This window comes from Panthera onca, chromosome F2, assembly GCF_046562875.1.
Source record: "Panthera onca isolate mPanOnc1 chromosome F2, mPanOnc1 haplotype 2, whole genome shotgun sequence".
NCBI classification, from domain to species: Eukaryota; Metazoa; Chordata; class Mammalia; order Carnivora; family Felidae; genus Panthera; species Panthera onca.
This window is the reverse complement of record NC_138356.1, coordinates 40980041-41002990: the sequence shown is the minus strand read 5'-3', so window position 1 is coordinate 41002990 and position 22950 is coordinate 40980041. Positions and strand designations below refer to the sequence as shown.

The window sequence follows — 22950 nt, the reverse complement described above, 5'->3', positions numbered from 1 at the left end:
CCCCCCACTCCTGCCCCTGCCCCAGGAGAGCCCCTCTGCCAGCCCTGAACATTCCCTTCAGCCTCCTGAGGATGACCCTTGTCCAACAATCGTCAACAGCAACAGCTCCAGCTTATCTGTGCCTATTAGAGGTTTGGCACAACATGAACACGCTACCTACGTTCTCCTCTAGAGTCTAATGCTGAAACCAGCCCACTCAAATAGGGGTCACTGCCCCCACTCAACTGATGCAAAACAGGCAAGAAAGGTGAAGTAATTCTCTCAACTCATCCAAGGTGGGGGTCTTCCTGACCCCTAGCTCTTTGCTCTGTGCACTGCTCCACACTCCTTCCTTCTCCAGGTTTACTCCCTTCCTCTCCTCCCCACCCTCCTCTTCACGTCGTGCGGATTCAAACATCTTCTGTCCCAGAAAAAGCAAAGAGGAAGCCACAGCCTTAGCCTGATGGCTTCTTCTCTTCTAGCCACTGTCTTATCACTCTCCTTCCCGTCATTTACTTATTTGTCTTTAATGAGATAGACTTTAATATATGCACTCATTTTGTGCTGACTTTGTGCTCTGGAGCATGAGGTTTTCAATTTCTCTGTGTTGTCAGTAGGAAATGATTCTCAGATTAACCCATGAAACAGAATCATATGGAGGAACTTGTAAAAATACATATTCATGGGGCACCTGGGTGGCTCAGTCGGTTCAGCATATGATTCTTGGTTTCAGCTCAGGCCATGATTTCATGGTTTGTGAGTTTGAGCCCCACATCGGGCTCCGTGCTGACAGTGCAGAGCCTGCTTGGGAAACTCTCTCTCTGCCCCTCCTGTACTTGTGCGCTCTCTCTCTTTCAAAATAAATAAACTTAAAAAAATAAAAATACACATTCATATTTGTTACTCTAAACACAATTTTGTTTTTACCCTAACTCCTTCAAATCTTAAGAGCCATTTGTTAAGCTTTTCAGGCTTTGCTAATATCATAAAGATGAGAGAGTCAGCAAGCTTCTGAAAATCTAGGTATGACGTAATAAAGGGAAATTCAGACTCTCAATCACAGGGCAAAAACACTTTGCAGATTCCAAATTTAAGCATTTTAAAGGCCCTGAAAATGTTAAATGTCATACTGTTATAGGCCAGGCAGAATTTGACAATCCTTTTCATTTTCATCATATGTGTGTAAGGTTAAGAGAAATTGTGAGCCATTTTTGGAAAATGTCTGAAGTAACACAGAGACATTGGGATACAAGAGTGACAAGAGAGTCCTTGAGAACTGAGAAGATGGAGTTACACCTCACCCCACCGTCTTCCAGCACTTCCTCAGGATCAGCGAGCTCTTTAGGTTCAGATGGGTAAGCAAGGATGATATCTGAGCTAAACCAGAGGCAGAAGGCCACAGAAGGCAAGGTCTGTGCTTCCTAATTCTGCCTCTGCTGTTAACCTCCTGCAGAACTCTGTGCATTATCTCATAGGAACATAAAAATAAAGGTTCAGCTGAGCTAACTACAAAGTGGTTTTAAATAATAAAAATAGTTACGAAGGAAAGCTAATACACATAGGGAGAGATTTGAAACATCATCTTAATGCTAAAAGAGACTTAGGTTGATCCTCTTGTTCAATCGAAGAAGAAACAGGCACAGAAAAGGTCCAGTGACTTGCCCAAGGTCACACAGTAAATTAGCGCTGGATTGCAGATTAGAACATAGGTCTCCTGATGCCATTCCAGGATACTTTGCTCCTTAGTACATGGCTTTCAATGTGCATGGCACAGGTAAGTCAATGGTCAAGTCTAAAAATGGAAAATAAATGGATATGGTTGGAGAATAATTATGCTTATAAGCTCTTCTTATGAAAAGTGAAGACTGATTTTTTTTTCCTTTCCTTGATAAGGGTTGAACGGTCAGAAAATTAGTATAGATTTTAAGGCTTAAGTAATAGTACAAATAATAATAGACATTAAATAGTATGTTAATTAGTAATAATAGTAGTATTTAACAAAATGCGCTAAATATCACATGCCAGGCCCTGTGATTGCTACCTCGCTTTATCTTCATGACATCTCTATGCCTATGAGATTGGAACTACTGTATCATTTTAGCGAAGAGAAACCTGAATTTTATAAAGATTTTCCAATGAAATGGCGTATACTGTGGGTGATCAGACACGCTTCATTTTGTAGCCTCACTTTTGTTGTTGTTGTTATTTTAATTTTTTTTTTTGAGAGAGAGAGAATGAGAGAGAGAGAGAGAGAGAGAATCTTAAGCTAAGCAGGTGCCATGCTCAGCACGGAGTCCGACATAGGGCTCAATCCCACAACCCAGGATCGTGACCTGAGCCGAAAGCAAGAGTCAGATGCTCAACCAAGCCACCCAGGGGCCCCTATTTTGTAGCCTCACTTTAATGAACACTGATAGAAAGGAACTTAATCTGAGAAGCCAAAGGATTTAAAACCTGTCATAGCAGAGGGAGCCAAGGGACCCCTTTTTGAATGCTCCTTGCTAAGTTAAATACATATACAAACTCATTTAATCCTTCTCAGCAACCATAAAATCTAGTTACCAAGGCTTCATTGGGTCCATTTTACAGATGGGAAAACTGAGCAAAGAGAGATCAAGTAACCTGACAGGGGTGCAGCCAGGATTTGATCCTACCTCTGCTCACTTCTGAGTCCATGTTGTTGACCCTGCTCTACTTCCTCCTGATCCTCAGTTCTTCCATCTGTAAAGTGGGCATTAACTCTAATCACAAGGTTTGGGAGAGGATTCCACTGCATGGTGCTGGGTGAATGAAGGAGGCTTGTCAACTATTAGGTGCTATGAGAACGCGATTATTTTGTGGAGATGAGAGGGAAAGAGAAACTTTGTTTGGAACAGTAGAATATAAATCTTGCTTTTCCTTGGAACATTTGCTATTTTTTTTTTTTTTTTTTTGTAAATTCTGGGTGCTAAAGTTCTAGATGCCTCCTTGCAGTTTTCCTTCTGCATACATTATTAAAATATGCATGAAACCCCAAGATGCAAATTCAGCTTTCTTAGGAGAGCCATCACCAGCTAAAACACGTTGTCAGGTTGATGAAGAGGAGAGTTAAAAATCAAAATAGCAAGCCAGCTCCCAAAGGGTTGTTCGCGTTGACCTTGGGATTCTGAGAGAATGTAATTAAAGCAGGCCCCGTGCAAGGTTCCCACCAGATTTATGGACAGAAACTTGAATACCTCAGCAGGTCTGCCTGTTTAATTGCTCCATTGTCAGTGACCTCCACGGTGGAAAACGTGAGTCAGATGGCTGGGGGGGGGGGGGGGGGGGGAGGGTTGGAACTGTGGGTGTGAGGGTGGGGGCGGGGGTGGGGCGCTGTGAGTGTCCACAGAAGCTGCCACCGCCCAGGAAGTGAGACGCCTCTCTTGCCCAGGGGCACTGGGACACCTTTGTGGCCATCGAAGTAACAGCTCTTCAATTGAGTTAAAAGGTCAGGCGTGAGGGAAGAAGACCTGGCCGCCCACAGATATCTTTTTCATGCACTGAATGTCCCTGTGCTCATCGCTTTAAATGGATATTTCCTGTCTCAGTTTTGACCACCGGTTCTTCCCCCACTAACATATAGACGCAGGTACGTGCTTAATCTCCAAACTAAAACAGTACCCAGACAGAACTCTGGGACATTTGTTGTTTAAAAAAACATCCATTTCTTAGAACGAGTACTGCTCAAAGCCAACAGTGACTTAATGTCTTAAAACTGCCCCAGTGAGAGGGTCCCAAGTTCAGCCTACGCGGCATTCACGTGGTGGCAAACGGAAAGCCTCCGACTCCAACCCAGATTGTCCCAGTACAGGTGGTATGTTTTAATTCGGAGGCGTGACCCTCAGCTTGGTTAGTACCGAACCGTATTTTTTCTGTTTTTCTAATTTTCAAGATTTGTTCCAAATAATGCTTACATGGTAACCAATATAAATAAATAGACACCCGGCTGAAAGACTTCCCACAGGGAAAACGAAAATAAGGGCTGGCTTGTCCCTGTGAAATGGTTTCGTATATGTACCTAAATGAGGCCCCAGGGCTCATACTTACATAGGTACACAGGTCTCACCCACAACTAAATCCACCTAACCCATCCAAGTGAGTTCACAGTAAGGCTAAGACCCTCACTGTAAAGAAGAGGGGCGTAGGGGAACACTCAGGCCAGCCCCCTCCCATCTCCCTGGACGCCAGCTTCCTTAGCTTTGACCAAGCCCCATGTATGCGGGTGGGTGTCTTAAATCCTTCCGTAGATCTTTAGTTAAAAGTGGTGATTGGTTTTCTCCTTCAGCCAATTGGCAGAGAGAGTCAGAGGGGCTCAAACGGGAGCATCGGAAAAAGAATCACACGTGGCGATGGATGAGCAGTAATTCCATTTCCAGGCATCCTCGCGAAAGAATTGAATACAGGGGCTCAGACACGTGCTTGTACGCGAACGATCACAGCAGCACTCACCACAACAGATGAAAGGCGGAAACACCCCGATGCCCATCAATCAGTGAACAGATAAACACAATGTGATTATGTACGTATACATCCATATAATGGTACACTACACAGCCTTAAAGAGGGGTGAAGTTTGACACACGCTACACCATGGATGAACGTCAAAGACGTTATGCTTAGTGAAAGAAGCCAGAGACAAAAGGTTGCACGATGTTTGATTCTCTTTATAGGAAATATCCAGAATGGGTAGCTCCATAGAGACAGAAAGCAGATTAGCGGTAGCTGGGGGCTGGGAAGAGGGTGTAACTGTTTAATGGGGACAGGATTTCCTTCAGAGGAGATGAAAACGTTTGAGAACCAGATAAAGGTTGATGGTTGCACAACATGTGAATTACTAAAAGCCACTGAACTGTACAGTATTAACTTTATGTTATGAAAATTTTACCTCTTTTATTAAGAAGAACAAAATGGCCAGGGAACAAGATACAGACCCCATCACAGAAGAAGACCCTTTGCTACTTACTCACTGTCCTTTCTCCAGCCCCTGGGTCTCTCTGCAAAGGGCCTCCCCTCACCAAAGATGTCCCTGAGTGGCAGGGGGTGTGAGAAATCTCCACCCCATAGGCTCATCCAGCCCATCGGCTGCCTTCCAGCAGCTGCCCTGCCCCCTCCCCCCCAGCCAGGCACTCATCCTTCACCGCTGAGGACGGCTTCTGCCCTCAGCTGCTCTTCTCAGGGAGGATTTGCCGTTGCCCATCAGATGGCAGGTGCCGAAGCCCCTGGGGATGCTGCCTTTACACCAGGGCCACATGCTATCTGGTTTGCCTCAGCACCTGCCGAGGGACCCCGAGAGTTAAAGGGCATATGGGGATTTTAACGCGTCCTTCTTGTTGCCAGAAGTTTCTGACCTACATATCCAGGTGATTTTCCTAAAACAAGAAAGCACTTTCAGAGTCAAGGTAATGAAAATTAGGTTGTTGTCTTTGCTTGGGTGTCCCAGAGAGCAGAGCCTGAGACAAATGCATGGGTGCAGTTAGTTTATTTGGTCCCAGGGAGGAGTGAAGAAGGGCAATGTGGACCGAGGAACAAGGACAGAAGGAGTGCCAACATAAGGGTGCATTATCAAGCTGGCTCCCGCTGTAGGTGACTGCTGCTTGATCTCACCTGCTGCACTTTCTGAGGACCCTCATGCAAAGCATCGTCTCAGAACTACTGGTCCTGATTACAAAAGGGGGAGGCGCTTGTCCATTGACTCCCCCACCCCGTTTTGATCAAGGGTGTTCCTGTAGTGCTCGCATTATTGAGTTGCCCATGCATGAGATGCCCAGAAGGTTCCTGAGGGTGTGTCACACGCTGGAATCAGCGAAGCCCCAGGCAGGAAAGAGAAGTGCGCTTGCTGCAGCCGTCTGCAGGGAACCGTGTCTGGAACCTGTCTGGGCAAACAGCAGCTGGAGCAGATGTGAGCCTAAGAGGACTCGCCTTGGCACAAGGCATAAGTGCCATCGGGGTATTATGAGTGTCGGACTGAAAGAAACACACATCTGAAATGCTCACTACAGCTTCTGCGAATGGCTGAAGTATTCTGGCATGTGTTTCTGCGGTTCCCATTCACAATCACCAACGAGTAAGCCATCCCCAAATCAGCTCTGGCTTGAACTTCACTCAACCTTCAGTTCTGGATGGAGCACCTTCTTGTGACCCACAGGACTCTAGGAGCCGGGGCACTAGCCGTGACTAAGACCACAACATCCTTGCTCTTCAGAGGTTTATATTCCAGTGGACTGAGACATACAATATAAAGTTTAGAATAAATAAATAAGAAAACTTTCAGATGGGGTAAGCACAGGAAATTGAAATGGGGTGATAGGATGGGGTTGAAGGACAACAGCTTATCTTGGTGCCTTTAAAGGTTAGGCAGGTGGGTGGTTTGGCTTCTGGTTCCTGTCTCCAATAGCTCTGTGACTCGGTCGCATTTTCTTTAAAATCCATTTTGATTGCTTAGTCAGACACAATAGCACAATTTTAAGGTCTAATGTTTTAAACACAATTTCCTGATTCATAAGATTCTATGACACATACCAATATCAATGGTGTCTTCTTTGGAAACACGGGAGAGTCATTTTCTATTCACTGCTCTCCCTTGTATATCTCTCACACACACACACACACACACACACACACACACACACAACACATGTGTCATATGTCCCAGTCTACTTCCTGCTTTTTCTCACATCCACTCTCCCTTCCAGTCTTCTCCACCCCTACAGCACATGCGGTCCAGGCTGCTCCACCTTTTGTCCAGGCTCTGTCAGTGACCTTCTGATGACTGTCCAAGCTTTGCTTTGCTTTGCAGCCTCATTTCCTGGTGTCTCGAAAACGTTTCCTCTTTGTAATTTTTACCCCCTGGTTCTGGTTATGCCCTTTAGAGACCCGGTGAATAAATGTAGGCATTCGACCACACAACTCTCCTCCCGATGATTAAATAGGACAACACTCCCTCTTTGTCTTCTCTCCGGCCTGCACTTCCCCCATTCCTTACCTTTCTCATTGCATCCTGGCAACCCATAGTTTGATTTATTGTTTTTAAGATGTGTTCAAAACTGAACATAGTATTTCAAGTGTGATCTGAACAAAGCACAGTCGTTCTATTTCTTCCTTTGAACTAAAACTGTTTGTAAAAATAGATTTTTAAGACTGCAGTTCTGAGTTTTGACAAATCAATATACCTGTGTAGTCAGCCTGATCGAGATCTAGAACATTCCCATCACTCCAGAAAGTTTTCTCATACCCTTTCTCAGCCCAAACCTGACACCAATAGCAACCCTTACTCTAATTTTTATTATCATAGATTTGTGTTGCTTATATCAGAATTTCATACACATAGCATCATGTAGAATGTACTCTTTTGTGATTGGCTGCTTTCAGTCAAAATAATGTTTCTGAGACTCATCCATGTTATATGTGACAGCAGTCCTTTCTTTTCTGTTGCTGAATAGTATTCCATTGAATGGATGCACCACAATTTGTTTATCTATTCTCTTACTGATGGACATTTGAACTGTTTTCAGTTTGGGGCTATAACAAATAAGCTTCCAGAAACAAGTAGTTTTATAGAGTTTTGTTTTCATTTGTCTGGGGTAAATGCCCAAGAGTGGAATTTCTGGATCATAATGCAAGTATCTAAATTTATAAGAAATTGACAAATAATTTTCCAAAATGGCTGTGCCAGCAATGTATGTATGAGTCTAGTTCTTTGCTCCACATTCTTGTCAACATTTAGTATTAGCAGTTTTGTTTTTTCCTTTTAGCCATTCTCATGGATGTGAAATCATTGTGATTTTAGTCTGAATTAATTTAATGAACTTGATCGTATTTCCTGTACTTATTAGTCTTTTCCAAATCTTCCTCTGTGAAGTGCCTGGTCAAGTCTTTTGCCTATTTTTTTATTGGGTTGTTTATCTTTATATTTTCCTTACTCAATTATAGGAATTATTTACTTATTTTTATTTTTTAATTTTTAAAAGTTTATTTATTTATTTTGAGGGAGAGAGTGAGAGGGAGAGAGCATGTGTGAATGAGGGAGGGGCAGAGAGAGAGAGGGAGAGAGAGAATCCCAGGGAGTTCCCTGCTGTCAGCCCTATGTGGGGCTCAAACTCACGAAACTGTGAAATCATGACCTGAGCTGAAACCAAGAGTCAGATGCTTAACCAACTGAGCCACCCAGACACCCCATGATTATTTTTTCTTAAGTCCAATATAATTTCTTTTATAATTTAGTGCTTTTTTTTTTTTTTTTTTTGTCTTGAGAAATCTTTGCCTACCACATAGTGCAAAGATATTCTTTTAGGTTTCCTTCTAGAAGCCTTATATTTTCAGCTTTTATGTTCAGAGATATCTGTGATCGCTGTTGGATTAATTTTTGCATATAGTTTGAGGTAAGGGTTAAGGTTTGCTTTTTTCCATACACTAATCTAGCTTTTGAGCACCAATTTGTCTTAGCAATTTTCTTTTTTCCTATTGAATTACCTTGCGTGTTGATCATTTCCTGTTAGACGAGGAGCTCCTCCAAACCCATGTCTCTCTCTCCACCACCATTTAAAAAATAAATTTTGTACCCTTTGATTTATTTCACATGGCCTTTAGCCTTTACTGAATGAACACTGCATGTCAGGTATGAGATGAAGAGCTAGATCCAGAGAATTTTTGTCCTGGGGGAATTTCCTTCTGTTAGGAGGAGTTAACAGAGAGGTGAATGACTTCCATTCCATTTTTGAAGAAGGTACGTGCAGGGAGGCAACCTATCATAGTCATTAGAAACCATCAGTTTTGGGTTTAGCACATATGACTTAAAATCCAGGCTCCAACGTATCTTAGCTGCTAAGGTAGACCATGAGCAGGCCACTCAACTTTTTGAGGGATCTATTTCCTCAGAGTTGTTGAAGTATTACATGATGCAAAGTATAGAATGCTTATTCCATTTGTCTGGTACTCAGTTAAGTGCTAATTAATTGGTTGCTATTTTTATCCCATGGACTCAGGGAAGGCATCCTGGAGGAAGTGATTACTCAGCTGAGCCTTGAGGAATGTTGAAAGCTGTCCAGATGAAGAAATGCAGGAAAAGCATTGCAGGCTGAAGGTTTGGGAAGAACAAAGATATGGAGGCATAAATCAGCATGGTATAAATGGGGATATCATCAAAGCTTAAATTGTGAAGAAGAGCCTGGCTAAAAACATGGGGAGAAGTCAGGTCATGGAGAGACTTATATGGCAGTATTTTTCAGTCAACACAAGTTGTGAGCGACTAGGGGAAGTGTCAGCTGCCTCCTGGTTCCCCCAAGCTCTAAGTCAATTCTCAAAAGTCGCATTCAGTCCCCACCTAAACACTTGAACAGGAAACTCACCCTGAGAACTGGAGGGGTGGGTGGTGGGGATGCATCATGGAGACTCCGACAGGCCAACCAGCATAATACTCTCCCTTTCAAAGCCTCAGGCATCCTGTCACATAGTACAAGAGACAGGTGTCTGAGAATTTCTGGATGAAGCCTGATATCCACATCCTAATTCCGTCCAACAGCATGGCCACCTTGAGAACAGAGCCTGAGCCCGTGCCCCAATGGCTAGGCTGGGCTTGTTGGCTCTCACTAGTACCCATCGCAAAGAGAGAGCCTGTCCCTCTCATCTGTCCTCTTATGGGCAGGGATTCTACCAGGAATGGATCCATCTCCCCAAACTCTGCTGTCTTCCAGCTACTTGTTTGCTTTGAGCTACCATTTTTAGGCACTTGCTACATATTAAGCCCATTGCTAAACTCTTGTCATGCATTCACTCCATTACTTTAAGCTTCTCAGCAACTCTCCAAATAGGTTTTATTGTTTCAATTTGCAGATGAAGAAAATGAAGCTTAAAAACATGAAATAACTTGCTGATAGTCACAGAAATCCTGAATGTCAGGTCCGAAATGGGAGCCATCATCTCAGCACCTGCACATTACTTCCTCCTGTTTCCCGAGTAGCCATTGAGGGAGGGGTCCCCCTACCCGCTGCTCCAACAGCTTGATGGAACATCAGCCTGGGTCACCTCTGTGCCTTTTGGGCACAATTTAGGCTGCTCTTCCGGGACTGCCTTCTCAGCTGAGTCACTTTAGGGGGTGCTGGGTCTTGGCAGTGTGGCAGCTACACCTTGTCCTTGCTGACACGGTGGCAGTGTTCTCCTAGCCTACTGTCAACCTGAATTTAATGCTTTATTAGCCCCATTCGCAAATTCAATAACTTAGGTTGAGAGAGGACAAGAACACATAACACCAAATCACAGCGTCAAGACTCAAAAACCTCCCAAACCAGCCACATCCCACAGGCTGTATTGTCTTTCTCGATGGTCAGTCCCATGGCCAGGAAGCATTCTGTCAGAGGCATAAGGACTATCTGAGAGAAGAGCTGTACCAGCCCCTTCAAACTACCAGTTTACAATTCTGCTGGATGACTGGGAATGTAAGATAAACTGTAAAAAGAGAAAAAACAATGTAGAAAGGCCCTTCGTGCTAACAACATAACTCATAGCCCGTCTACTTCTTACTCTCTTCTTATCAAGGAAAGATAGAACAGTGGAGGGATGAGTGGCCAAGGTGTGGATTCAGCCTCAAATGATCCAAAACAAAGATAAATGTCCAGAAAATGTGGAGCCCTGATTCATATTCTTACAGGCAAGAATTATCCTGCCAAGCCACCAGCTTTTCTCTTTACCTGATCAGGATGAAAGCCCATTTGCAAGGTGAGATCATCTTGGAAAAGAAATGGAGCCACGTGAAGCCTTGCAGATCCACAAGAGTCTGGTTCGCTGGGAGTGAACCAGATAGAATCTGACTATTGCTGCTGTGCCCAATTTGCTGAATTCATAAAGCAAAAAATCAAAATCTAGCCTTTCTTCCATGTCTAGCCATCTGTTTCTGTGAGTCTGCCCACATGCCCTGGACCTCTGGAGGGCAGAGTTCCAGGCCACTGTTCTGCTATTTTGACAGCTTTGCAGCTGTGACCCATGTACTGGAAAGAGTTGTGTGCAGTGCCTTGGTCTTGGAACTTTACACATTTTTGACGTGATTAGGTATTTACAACTGGAAGTGCAGCCAGAGTCCAGTGTTTCCAGGGATGATGCGTATAACCCAGAGGTTCTAATGTGGCTGCTCCTGGCTTTGGCTGGGATCACGTAAGTTCTTAGGAGTTTACCCACAGGTCATGAACATGAGATTATAAAACAGCCACACTGGGACCTTCATCCAGATGGATAAGTTGTATAAAACTTTCTCCACCACAGTTTCAGAAGGTGGTTTTGTAGAAGGCATTCATAAACATTTTGCAAAAGTCATTAGCAGGGACATGGTAGAACAGACAGGTCCTTGGTATTTCCTACATTACACGTATTTGCATAACAGCAAAAAAAGGATGGAGGGGCACTTGGGTGGCTCAGTTCGTTGAGCGACTGAGGCTTAAGTCATGATCCCAGGGTCATGGGATTGAGCCCGGAGTCGGGCTCTGAGCTGAGTGTGGATCCTGCTTAAGATTCTCTTTCTCTCTCCTCTGCCCCTCTCCTTCACTTGCACACGTGCTCTCTCTCTCTCTCAAAAAAAAAAAAAAAAAAAAAAAGATGGAAATTACCCAAGGATAAAAATACAGTTGATTAAATAAAAAGCCTTTCAAACCATAAGAGACTTTTAAATATAGAGAACAAACGGAGGGTGGATGGGGGGAGGTAGCAAGAGGGGAAATGGGTGATGGGCAGTGAGGAGGGCACTTGTTGGGATGAGCACTGGGTGTTGTATGTAAGCGATGAACCATGGGAATCTACCCCAAAAACCAAGAGCACACTTTACACCGTTTATGTTAACCAATTTGCCAATAAATTATATTAAATAAATAAACAAAAAGCCTTTAACCTTTATTCATTGACTTCCCAATCATTTCTTCATCACCTGTTATGTGCCAGGAACTCTTGTTTGCTAAAGACAAAAATAATAATAATAATAATAAACACTCCCCCTCGTTTCAAGGGGGCTCATATTTGATGGGAGAAATAAACATATGTACAAATAATTATTCATGATTATGCAGAAGGTGATTTGGGAGCACAGAGGAAGAATGGATTAGCTGGGAGGCTAAGGGTGGGCATCACAATTGAGGAGGCGTTTGAACTGGGTCTGGAGAAAGGCACATAGGAGTTTTTCAGACAGAAGGGTTAAAGTGGGGTTCCAGACAGAGAAATTCTGGTCAGAGGAATTCCTTGAGGAGAGGAACGGTAAGTTTGGGAAAATGGCAAGTCATATGATGTACTTTAGTACTGAATTTTGAGCAATTGCAGTGAGAAAAACTAAAAACTCTCTGCAAATTACATGCATACACTCCAATGCTAAAATGATCAGTCCGAAGTGAATCTAGATGAAACAGCACGGGTCATGGAAATAGGGTCCCAGATAGACTAGGAACAACTACAACAAAAAGGACGACCTGAACTCAAATAGTATGGCATCTGGTTCCAGTGACTCCTGGTTTCCCCTAAATCCTGGTAGGAAATAAGTGGATATTAGAGTGATATTATATACCATACAAGAAGACTATTAGGGTACATATATAATTCCAAAATGCAGGTTCAGCCATTCTCAGGAAATCCTTTTGTTATGCTTATAATTGCCTAAAGTAAATATGCCCTTCAGGTACTGATAAGGAGAAACACAAGAAATGGATGGAACTTACTGATATTTGCCCAGTGGAGAGAGTAGAGAGGTCCTTGTAGAATAGTGTCTGCAGAAGCTCTAGCACAGAGTAAGCACTCAATAAATGCTAGCTCAATCGTGACAAAAGATTATACAAAAATAACAAGTGAAGGGGCTAAGCGTCTGACTTTGGCTCAGATCATGATCTCATGGTTCATGGGTTGTTCAAGCCCCATGTCAGACTCTGTGCTGACAGCTCGGAGCCTGGAGCCCGCTTCGGATTCTGTGTCTCCCTCTCTCTCTGCCCCTCCCCTGCTCGCTCTCTCTCTCTCTCTCTCAATAATAAATAAACATTAAAAAAATAATGAGTGGAAATTCACAAGGCATCCTAAGAAAGCTTTGAGCTTGTTATCTGGAGTTTCAAAGTGGTAAAAGTCAATTAAGGAAAATTGAAAATTGAGGTCAGCATGCACACGCACATCATAACCCATCTATACTACGTGTGTGGCACCAGAATCCCAAACTGAGAAATGAAATGAAGAAGTGGTATAGAACACTGAAAACCCTAGGGCTTTAGAAGGTGCAAATGTCAAATTGCTCTACAGAGATGATTCACAACCCCCAGGTCATAGGGTCTCTCAGGAGAGGAAAACAAAACACACAACCTTTCTAGGGATGAGTTCATAATCAAGGATTGCAAACCACATGAAAAGACAAACTACCATAAAGGAGAATTAGGAGGCGTAAGAGTTGGAAATAACAGAATGCTCTAAAAATGATTTGAGGACAATTTGAGGACAAGTGTTCGAGGACGATGCAAACAAACACTTCTAGAACTTCTCTCCATGTACTAAATTTAATTGAAAACTGTTACGAACAATAAAAGGTAACTCCATCTGCAAATTCTTAATGGCCTCTTTTATGCTTCAATCTTGATTTGTGGATTGACTCAGATATCAAAGTCAAAATGTAATTTGATCCCAATCTGGTCAAAACCTACACCAATCTGGTCAACACCAGTCTTTAAAAGGTTATCTTGGAAAAAAGCAGAGAGGTGGAAAATGCCAAAACAGTCAAGTTAAAACAGGCATCTCATTTCCCTGGCAATTAAGCCAATGCTGAAATGGTCATAAATAATTTTATCTATTCATATTTCAGCTACTGCTTCCATTTGGCTTAAGTGTAAATTTTTAGTCATTTATTTTGTTAAAAGCCTCAACAAAGACTCCAAAAACAAGGGTTTTTTTGTATCTCACTGTTTCATTAGAACAACATTCCAAAAAAGCTTCTCCTGGTTTATTTTTACCTATAGAATTTTTAAATCTATAACTGCTAAATTTTAGTGGGTTGAAGGACCGGAAAATGGCACTGATGCAAGAACCCCAAATTCCTGTGTGTCCTTCCAGAACCCTCTTGGGGGAGTAGTCGCTGAACTTAAGGTTCTTATGCATGAACAAAATTTCAGGGAGTAAAATGAATGAGATATTGAGGCAGTGACATAGAATTGCCATCTTATGATTTGCTAGATAAGGACAGTCCACATAAATATTTACTACTGCCTTAATCTCATTTTTAAAGGACTATTTGATACCAAAATAAGGAAGAAGATAATTTCAGAAAAAAAAGATGTTCCTCACATTTTCATGTAAATAGCTTTATTAAAAATAGATTACAGCATCCTTATTTTCCCCCATTTTGCCACAAATTAGCAAAATATTGGTCATGGTTTCAGAGTGTGAGATAATAGAAAATATGTATATATTGGTCTCTGTCCCCAGTTACTGGCACAGAGCTCCTGAGCCCTTGTAATATCCTCAGTGATAAAAACACTAGGAGCATCTCTTGTTCTGATATTTGGTCTCTGCCTTTGGTTCCTGATATAGGGCTTCTTTTGTTCTGAGGTGACTCTGCCTGGCCTCCTGAATGGAGGCAGGTCACCAGAAAGACCAAGCCATGATTAGAAGTCTGGAATGTTCAGCTCCACATTGTCTTGAGAGGGAAGAGGAGCTGAAAATGGAGATAATGATTGATCATGCCTATGCCATGAAACCTCCATAAACATTCAAAGAATCTGGAGTTTGGAGAGCTTCCAGGTTGGTGAACCACATACTGGAAGAGTGGCACACCCCAACTCTACAGGGACAGAAGCTTTTGTGCTCAGGACTCCCCCAGACATTGCTGTATGTATCTCTCTGTCTGGCTGTTCATCTGTATCCTTTATCATATCCCTTAACCAACTAGCAAACATAAGTGTTTCTCTGAGTTCTGTGAGCTGCTCCAGCGAATTGATTGAACCCAAGGAGGGGGGGTCATGGGAACCTCTAATTTGTAGCCAATCAGTCAGAAGCACAGGTGACAATCTGGACTTGAGGTTGTCATCTGAACTGGGGTGGAGGCAATCTTGGGGGACTGAGCCCTTAAGCTGCAGGACCGGACAGTATCTCCAGGTATGTAGGGTCACAATTGAGTTAAATTGTAGGACATCCCGTTACTGTCCTGGAGAATTGCTTGGTGTGGGAAAAAAAATCCCACCCATTTGGTGACCAGAAGTGTCAGAAATGAAGTGTAGGAAGTAAGGAGCAAAGGAGAAAGTAAAGGAGGAAGTGAGGAGTAAAGGAGAAAGACAGGAGGTAGCCTGAACTGTAGAACTCTCCAGGACACCGATTCAGTGGTCCCCAACTTTGGGGATGCAGGGCATGTGTCCTCTTATTTCTGATTTCAAAGCAGGGAATTCAGAACTCTAGAATCCCTATCTATCAACTTAGATACACATTCAACATTAATAATAGGCAGATTTTAGACCTCTTGACCTACCATTATAACTAGTCTGACTATAAAATCATTGGAGTTTAGAGGGTCCTTTATGGTTTCCAAAGCATTTATACATGCATTCTCTCCTTCAGTCTAAGGAAGAAAGAAAGGACCCTACTGTAAGAAGTTTTATTTATTTATTTCTATCTTGCAGTTGAAGAAACTGGAAGTTGAAGCTGTCATTCATTTGCTCACTCATTTGCTCATATAGTCAATAAATATTTATGTGTCTCCAGGCCCTGTAGCACTATTCTAATCCCCAATGACATTAAGATGAATAAAAAGTCAACCAATTGCTTACGATTATATGGGTAGTTAGTGACAGAGCTCGACTGGAGCCCAGGTATTTTGATTGCAAGTATTGTGCTCTCTCTAGCAAGCCATGATGCCCACGTCTCTCTCTCTTCATTGTGTTTAGTTCTCTTTTCCACAGACAACCCTCCTGCTTGCCCACATACCATCTGAGCTCCCTGACTTTGGGCAGAGCTCCCTGACCTTGGCCGTGGCATTCCGGACAGGTTCTCATATTCACACCAATATCCTCTAGATGTTTGTTCAACATTTATTTAGGGTGGCTGAGCTCCGGAATGGGGTTGGATGGGTATGAAGAACAAAGAGGGCCATGCCCAATTAGCAAAATAAAGGCCCTGCAGCTAAATAGGAAGTTTAACAGAACATGAAGATAATCATTACATCGTTACTTGAACATAAACATGCGTACAATCTCTCCTCCCTACCCCAAGAAGCTTATCATAATATTTCTTCCAAACATACATAGTTCTTTCCCTGAGAGGAGATCCAATGAATACAGTTTTCTCCAGTTCTTTATATTCCAGTAATACCTTGTTTAACACCCTGGTCACCCACCCCCTCATCTTCCCTTGCACTCACTTCTTCATGAAACAGCCTCTGTTCAACACTTTGCCAAGACATATTCTCATTATGCACCACCCAATTCGAGGCCTGTTCTTTCCAAGAGTCTACTTTGATGCACCCAGAACATTTCACCTTCCCAACTTGATCTCCACACATTTCTCCATCTGGAGCCCATATAATCCAGGATTACAGCTAAGGCTGCATCCACCAGTATGTGATTGGTCCGACAGGTCTCCTGGTCACATGGGTGCAACACTTTTGAATATCGCCTTTACATATATTGCCACGTAGTCCTTTTCATTTGTAAAATCTTTGTAGGTCCTCTTCTTTCATATATCAGCCAGGTTGAGATATGTTAGAGTTCAGAGGCTTTTTCTGAATAGATATAGAACTGATAAAGGACATTTTTAACTTTTTATGTTCCTGGCCCCTGCTCCTGAGCTCCCGGGGAAGCTATACTCTAACATTTACCAAGGTCAAAATGCCTTGGCAAAATCTCAAAGTGTGGGCTCTGTTTCTTCCCTGAGCACACATTGTACATCTGCTTCGTTGAAGAAAATTACCAAAAGGAATTACCAAAAGGAGCAGTCTGAACACAAAAGGTAAGAAAAAGTAAGAAACTTCCCTGGTTCCCAGGAGATTAAAGTCATACAGCCTTGCATATACTCCAAATTTAAGATAAGGTCTGCAACTTTCTGAAATGTCTTTGTCAAATGTTCTATGTTCTTTGTAACTTTTATATAAATTATGTAAAAGCTGCATATGACCAGATGTTCGTTTACAGGAGCACTCTCTTCTTCGTGAAGACTGTATATCCCGGGTGGCTGTCCTAACTTGGGCTTGAATAAAATCTCTTTCTTGCCTTTAGAGATTCTGAAATTGTGTTCAATTTGTGTCAACAGATACATAGATATGCATATTTGTAATATGTCCAATGCAGTGCCAAGTGATGGATCATTATGCATTTGCTCATGATGCTTTTAGAACTAAGAGGAAAAGAGAAATAGTAGCTTCGACTCTTCACTTCCAACTACCCCCCCCCCCACTCTCTCTAATGGGATGTTTAAATGCTGAATTTTTTTCTGAAAATAGAAAACACTTGATGCCAGTGGTGCCGCTGCCTGAGTGGCTCAGTTGGTTAAACTTCTGACTCTTGGCTTCAGCTCAGGTCATGATCTCATGGTTCATGAGTTCCAGGTCCATGTGGGGCTCTGTGCTGCTGGTGCAGAGCCTGCTTGGGATTCTCTCTCTCTCTCTCTCTCTCTCTCTTTCTCCCTCTCTCTCAAAATAAATAAATAAATAAACTTAAAAAAAAAAAAGAATATAATTGGTGCCATATCAGAATATATTTAAGGGAAGATATTCGGTATACCTTGAAAGGTGCCAGTTCATGGGGCTTGTAGATGGCTCAGTCGGTTGAGTGTCTGACCTCGGCCCAGGTCATGATCTTGCGGTTTGTGAGTTCGAGCCCCACATCGGGCTCTGTGCTGACAGCTCAGAGCCTGGAGCCTGCTTCGGATTCTGTGTCTCCCTCTCTCTCTGTCCCTGCCCCACTTGTGCTCTGTCTGTCTGTCTCTCTCTCTGTCTCTCTCTGTCTCTCTCTCAAAAATAAGAATAAACATTTAAAAAATAAAAAAAAGAAAGGTGCCAGTTCAACAGAGAATATTTGAAAAATCTGTTGCTAACTTCATGCAAGATGGCCCTTCTATACATGAAAGTGCTCAGCTGCAAATACCTGGCAGGTGAAAGCCTGTCGAATGAACATGACTCCTCTTTCAATGGCAGTGCAAGATTCTCTGTGAAGGAATCATACAGTCCTTTCACAATTTACTGCACTGTGGCCTTCTATAACTTTTATCCGAGGCACTAAGAGAAAGTACTTAGTGGTGACCCATCACAAGCCCAGGGAATGCCATTGTGAAGCCCTGCAGAATGCCAGACACATCAACTTGGTCATCAAGTACATGTGACTTGAGCTGATATGAGCTGTCATGCAAGTTCCTAGACTTCACTGTCACAGTGTATAGATAACACTCTCAAGATAGTCCTAGCTCTTGTGAAATCTGCAGGCTTTATCATCAAAACTACTTTGCACAAATTAGACAGCCAACGAATACCTGTTGAATAAAACTGAAGAATGGAATTGATTCTTTGTAGCCCAGGGAGCGGTTGCTACAAACCTCACATTTAAATGATAATGAAATTTAATGCTGAGAATTATACTTTCTAATCCTAACCCTGATCTTGGGGTAAGAGATTTTATGGCACTCGGGTCCTCTGGGTTGTCCATAACCTATGCTTCTCATTGTCTTTCCACTTTGCTTATTTCAAGATAGAATTAAAGCCTATCAGTAGGTGAATTCCAGGAAGGAAGTTAATGTGGAGAAAAGTGTTCTCCAAAGCAGCCGTTCTAAGAAACGTATTAACTGTTTCTTGCATGAAAGCCGTATTTGATTTCTTGTTCAGTCCCTCCATCCCGTTAATTCCTTTCTCTTTTCCTACTTGAATAATAGTTAGCAAAAGTTAAGATATCAAAATCCCTTCTCCCCTGACCCCCACTCAAATAACAGGAATCCTGAATCATAGCACTCTAAGGCCCACGGGGAGAAGTGGGTGCTTCCTGCAGAAAGAGCAACCAGAAGAGGCACAGGATCCTGAGTGAAACACTGTATCTGTCTCCTAGGGAATCCTCAAGGGCCACTGAAATCATGCACAGATGCACGGAGACAGCCGGTGACCCACAGCTGTAGACAGCACCTTGGAACACACATTTTTGTGGCTTGGGTGAGCAGGAAACACCAGACATAGGAGAGGGTTGCAGAAGGGTGGGTGAAAGAGCACTAGAGCTGAACTTGATCTTCCTCCTTGCTCCAAAGAACGAGGAGACCCTAATGCTCCAGAGATTTGTTTGCACCGAGAAGATCTTATTTCGAATTGCAATTACCTGTGGGATGATTAAGACTACAGTACTGGAGATTGCGTTAAACTCAATTAAGTCCTCTGCAATCAGAGTCATTATTCTGGGGCAGGGATGAAAAAAAAAAAAAAAAAGATGTATATTCTAGTTAAAAAGGGATGAAAAAGAAAATGATCTAGGGCAGTGTTTCCCAAGTCTGCTGCATAAGAATCAGAAGAGCTTGTTGAAAACACAGATTCTTTTCTCCTTCTCCCTACCTCATACCCATTCTGAATCAAGAAAGTCTGGGGTGGTGACCAGGAATCAATATTTTTAAAAGCACCTTGGGCCATCTGATGTTGCCAGCCCAGGTATGAGCTCTGGGGAAGAACAGGTCTTGGAGGCTGGTTTGTTGCCCTGATCTTCAGCTTGACTGACATTGAACTTGATGTTGCACTGGGCTGATTGGGACTGATCTGCTTACAGACCTCACAGGAAACTTATGGATAAACTAAAATGCCTGCTCATTAGTTACAAGGAGAGTAATCCTTCTCAGAGGTCAAAATGCCCACGTCTGCCATGCAGAACACCGGCATGACACCTGGACGCTTTTAATCAGATGGTCGCTTGCTATTGGTCTGTGAAATCAGATCAAAGAGATGCTCCCAATTGCATTTTCATGCGGGCCACAGGAAGTGCGGGAAATAACTCTTCTATGCCCCAGACTAGATCTCCTCAACCTTGACCAGAGCTGGAGAAACACTGCCAAATTCTCGCTCTCACACATTTTTTCTAGAGCCTATGAAGGCAATCATTCTCTTGTTTTTTGTTTTTTGTTTTATGTTTATTCTCCTTTCAAATGGGATACTATTTTACTAAATTTCCATTTTCTTCCTTGAAATTACATTCCATTTGTGTGTCCCTGGCCACCTATGCCACACTCCGTGTGTCCACATCACCAATATCTTGGTGACTGCTTACATGCGTAAGCTTATTTTCTATCCCTGTGTACTGACCTGATGGTCAACCTCATGAACTTATATTCCAGCCGGAATAGATTTATAATAAATATATCTTAAGAACCAAAAAAAAATTAGATAGTGTGAGTGCTTTGAAGAAGCTGAACGACAGCAAGAAGTAGATGTGATTTGAGCTGGGAGTTGATTAAGGAAGTCTTCTCTGCAGATGTGACATTTATGTTGAGAGCTAGAACCTCATAATTGCACTCTCAAGCAATGTTTATTTCCAAGGTCACGCAGAGGCATGTCTCCATCGTAAATACTAGCATTGTTTTACTAAAAGAGCCAGTAGATGGTTTTGTAAAATTTGTTATGAGCAGCTAATGGGGAAAATACTCCTCCAGATAGTTGGAAAACTCTTCCACTGTTACACATGAGAAACCCTGGATAAAATATAATAAATATTTTTAAATATGCTATTTTTAAGTGAAATCCATTTCTAGTGAAGAAGTGAGCTCACAAAAAAGTAAGAGAAATCACCAGATTTTGAGAAATCAAAAGTAACGAGGGAAATGAAACTCAGTGAGGTCAACAGGAGACCTGAAAGTTTAGCGGCTGCCGGGAAGGGGTTTGGATACGAATCCCTGTGTAGGAACAGGAGATAAAGCCGTAAGCCCTAGAGACAGGAAGTTGGAACTGAAGCCACAACAGGATGCCAAGATGAAGGATTTACAAATAGGGATTTTTAAAATGGAAAGATAGATAGATATCTCTGAGGACTTATAGCCACGTCACTATCTGATGTTCAAATTCATGTCATGGGCAAGATGTAGGAAACTCTAAGTTCAGATAATAGCATAAAAAGTAGTGCTTAGCTGTGGTGCTTTTGGAGTGACTTACAAAAGCAAATGCAAAATCTTTCTAGAAGAACATCCCGTTAGCAATGTCTCTGTAGGGATTCCCAGAGATTAAATGCCAGTGAAGGCAAGTTCATAATCTAAAACTGTAAAACATATGAGGAAACAATACTATGAAAAAGAGTCACCAAAAGTTATGTGTATAGTACAGAAGGTAGAATTAGAACTGTAAATACTGTAATTCTTGAACAGAAATGATTTTAAAAAGAATTTAAAGGATTAAATTTATAAAAGAAGGTCTTACATGGAAAAAGTACAAGTGTCACTGAAAAAAGATCAGGCAGACCTTGAAAACTGAAGCCAAACAGAACTTTTAGAAATGAAAAATATGGCAATAAAAGCTAAAACTTATTGGGGGTGAAAATATGTACATATCACATATCTAATAAGGGACTTGTATCTGTAATACATGAAGAACTCTCTAAATAAGCAATTGAGACACACAATTTGGATGGATCTTAAAGGCATTACACTGAATGAAAAAAAGCCAATCTCAAAGGGTTACAAATTGGAGAAAACTCTCAAAATGACAAAAGTATAGAGAGGGAGAACAGATCAGTGGTTATCCAGAGTTAAGACAAGGTGTAAGCAGCGTGACGGTAAAAAGGCAGCGGGAGAGTGTTCTATTGTGTTGATGGAAGAGTTCTGCATGTTAATTGCGGCACTGGTTATATGAATCTACACTGGTGATAAAAGTCATAGAATAAAGACAAAGACTTCTATAATCGTAGTGTAGTTGAAAATATTGTACAAATCAATTTTTTGGCTTCAATAATGCACTGTAATTAGGTCACCATTGGGGCAAGCCAAAAGTGGGTATACATGAACTCTCTGTACTATTTTTGCAATTTATTATGATTCTATATTTAAAAACAAAACTTTTTTCAAAAATTTAAAACTGTGGAATACATATATTTTTAAAAACTGAATGGGCATGTGAAAAATAGATAAGTCGCTGACAAAAAGAGAATTAGTGAACTAGGAGACTGATCTGAGGAAATCATCCTAAGTCAGTCCAGAAAGATGAAGGGATGACAAATACAAAAACATTAAAAGACATGAAGGACAAAAGGAGATGCCCCACACAAACCTAATCGGAGTCACAGAAAGAAAACATTGAGAAAATGGAGGAAAGGGAATATTTGAATAGATAATGGTAGAGAATTTTACAAAATTGATGAAAGATACAAATCTGTAGATTCAAGAAACACAACCATTTGCAAACACTATAAATAACATTAAACCCACCCTCACACATTTTAGTGAAACTGTAGAATACCAAAGAAAGAAATTGTTTAAAGAACAACAGGCACGATTTTATCTGTTGCTAATCACAATTTTCTTCTCATTGAAAAACCAATTGCCTGATGTTTCTCTTGTACTTACATTTGAAGTCTGCTATCTAAATACACTGGTAGCTAAGAATGTCTACAGCTTATTACTTCAGGGAAAACATTTAAAACACTCTGTACTGTGTAAACTTTAGTGCAATCTCAGGAATATGAGCTGAGTAAATATGACAGGCACATGATCCTGGCTGGCCAAGAACCCATAAGTCTGCCTTAGTTTTGCTCAGCTTGTTTTTGCTCTGTAAACAGCGAATAAATCAAACCCACCCTTCTTCCCAGCCTGGTCTGTGGTAACGGTTCCTGCTTGACCTAATGACAGCTCAGTACAAACACCCTTCAGTTAATGTGTTGAGTGTTCAGGGGGTACAAGTTTGGCCCCACACACCCCTTCTACCTGAGCTACCAGTCTCTGGCTTTGAACTGGGAAAATTGAACCAAGATAGAGAATAATGTAGTTCTTTTTTCTTCTTCTTTATCTCTTATGCCAAATAGGCATGAAGAT

The 22950-nt window shown here is 42.0% G+C and overlaps 2 long non-coding RNA genes across 2 annotated transcripts; one reads left to right on the top strand and one right to left on the bottom strand.

Moving 5' to 3' along the window:
• Window positions 1-3361: 3361 nt before the first annotated feature.
• On the top strand, window positions 3362-10683 carry LOC132664299 (uncharacterized). The gene is made up of 3 exons (XR_009603582.3): window positions 3362-3586; window positions 4283-4516; window positions 8979-10683. It is a non-coding gene; the product is annotated as an uncharacterized LOC132664299 (long non-coding RNA).
• LOC132664298 (uncharacterized) lies at window positions 8712-10956 on the bottom strand. The gene is made up of 3 exons (XR_009603581.3): window positions 10680-10956; window positions 9342-9435; window positions 8712-9070 (listed from the first exon to the last, which is right to left on the bottom strand). It is a non-coding gene; the product is annotated as an uncharacterized LOC132664298 (long non-coding RNA).
• Window positions 10957-22950: the final 11994 nt, after the last annotated feature.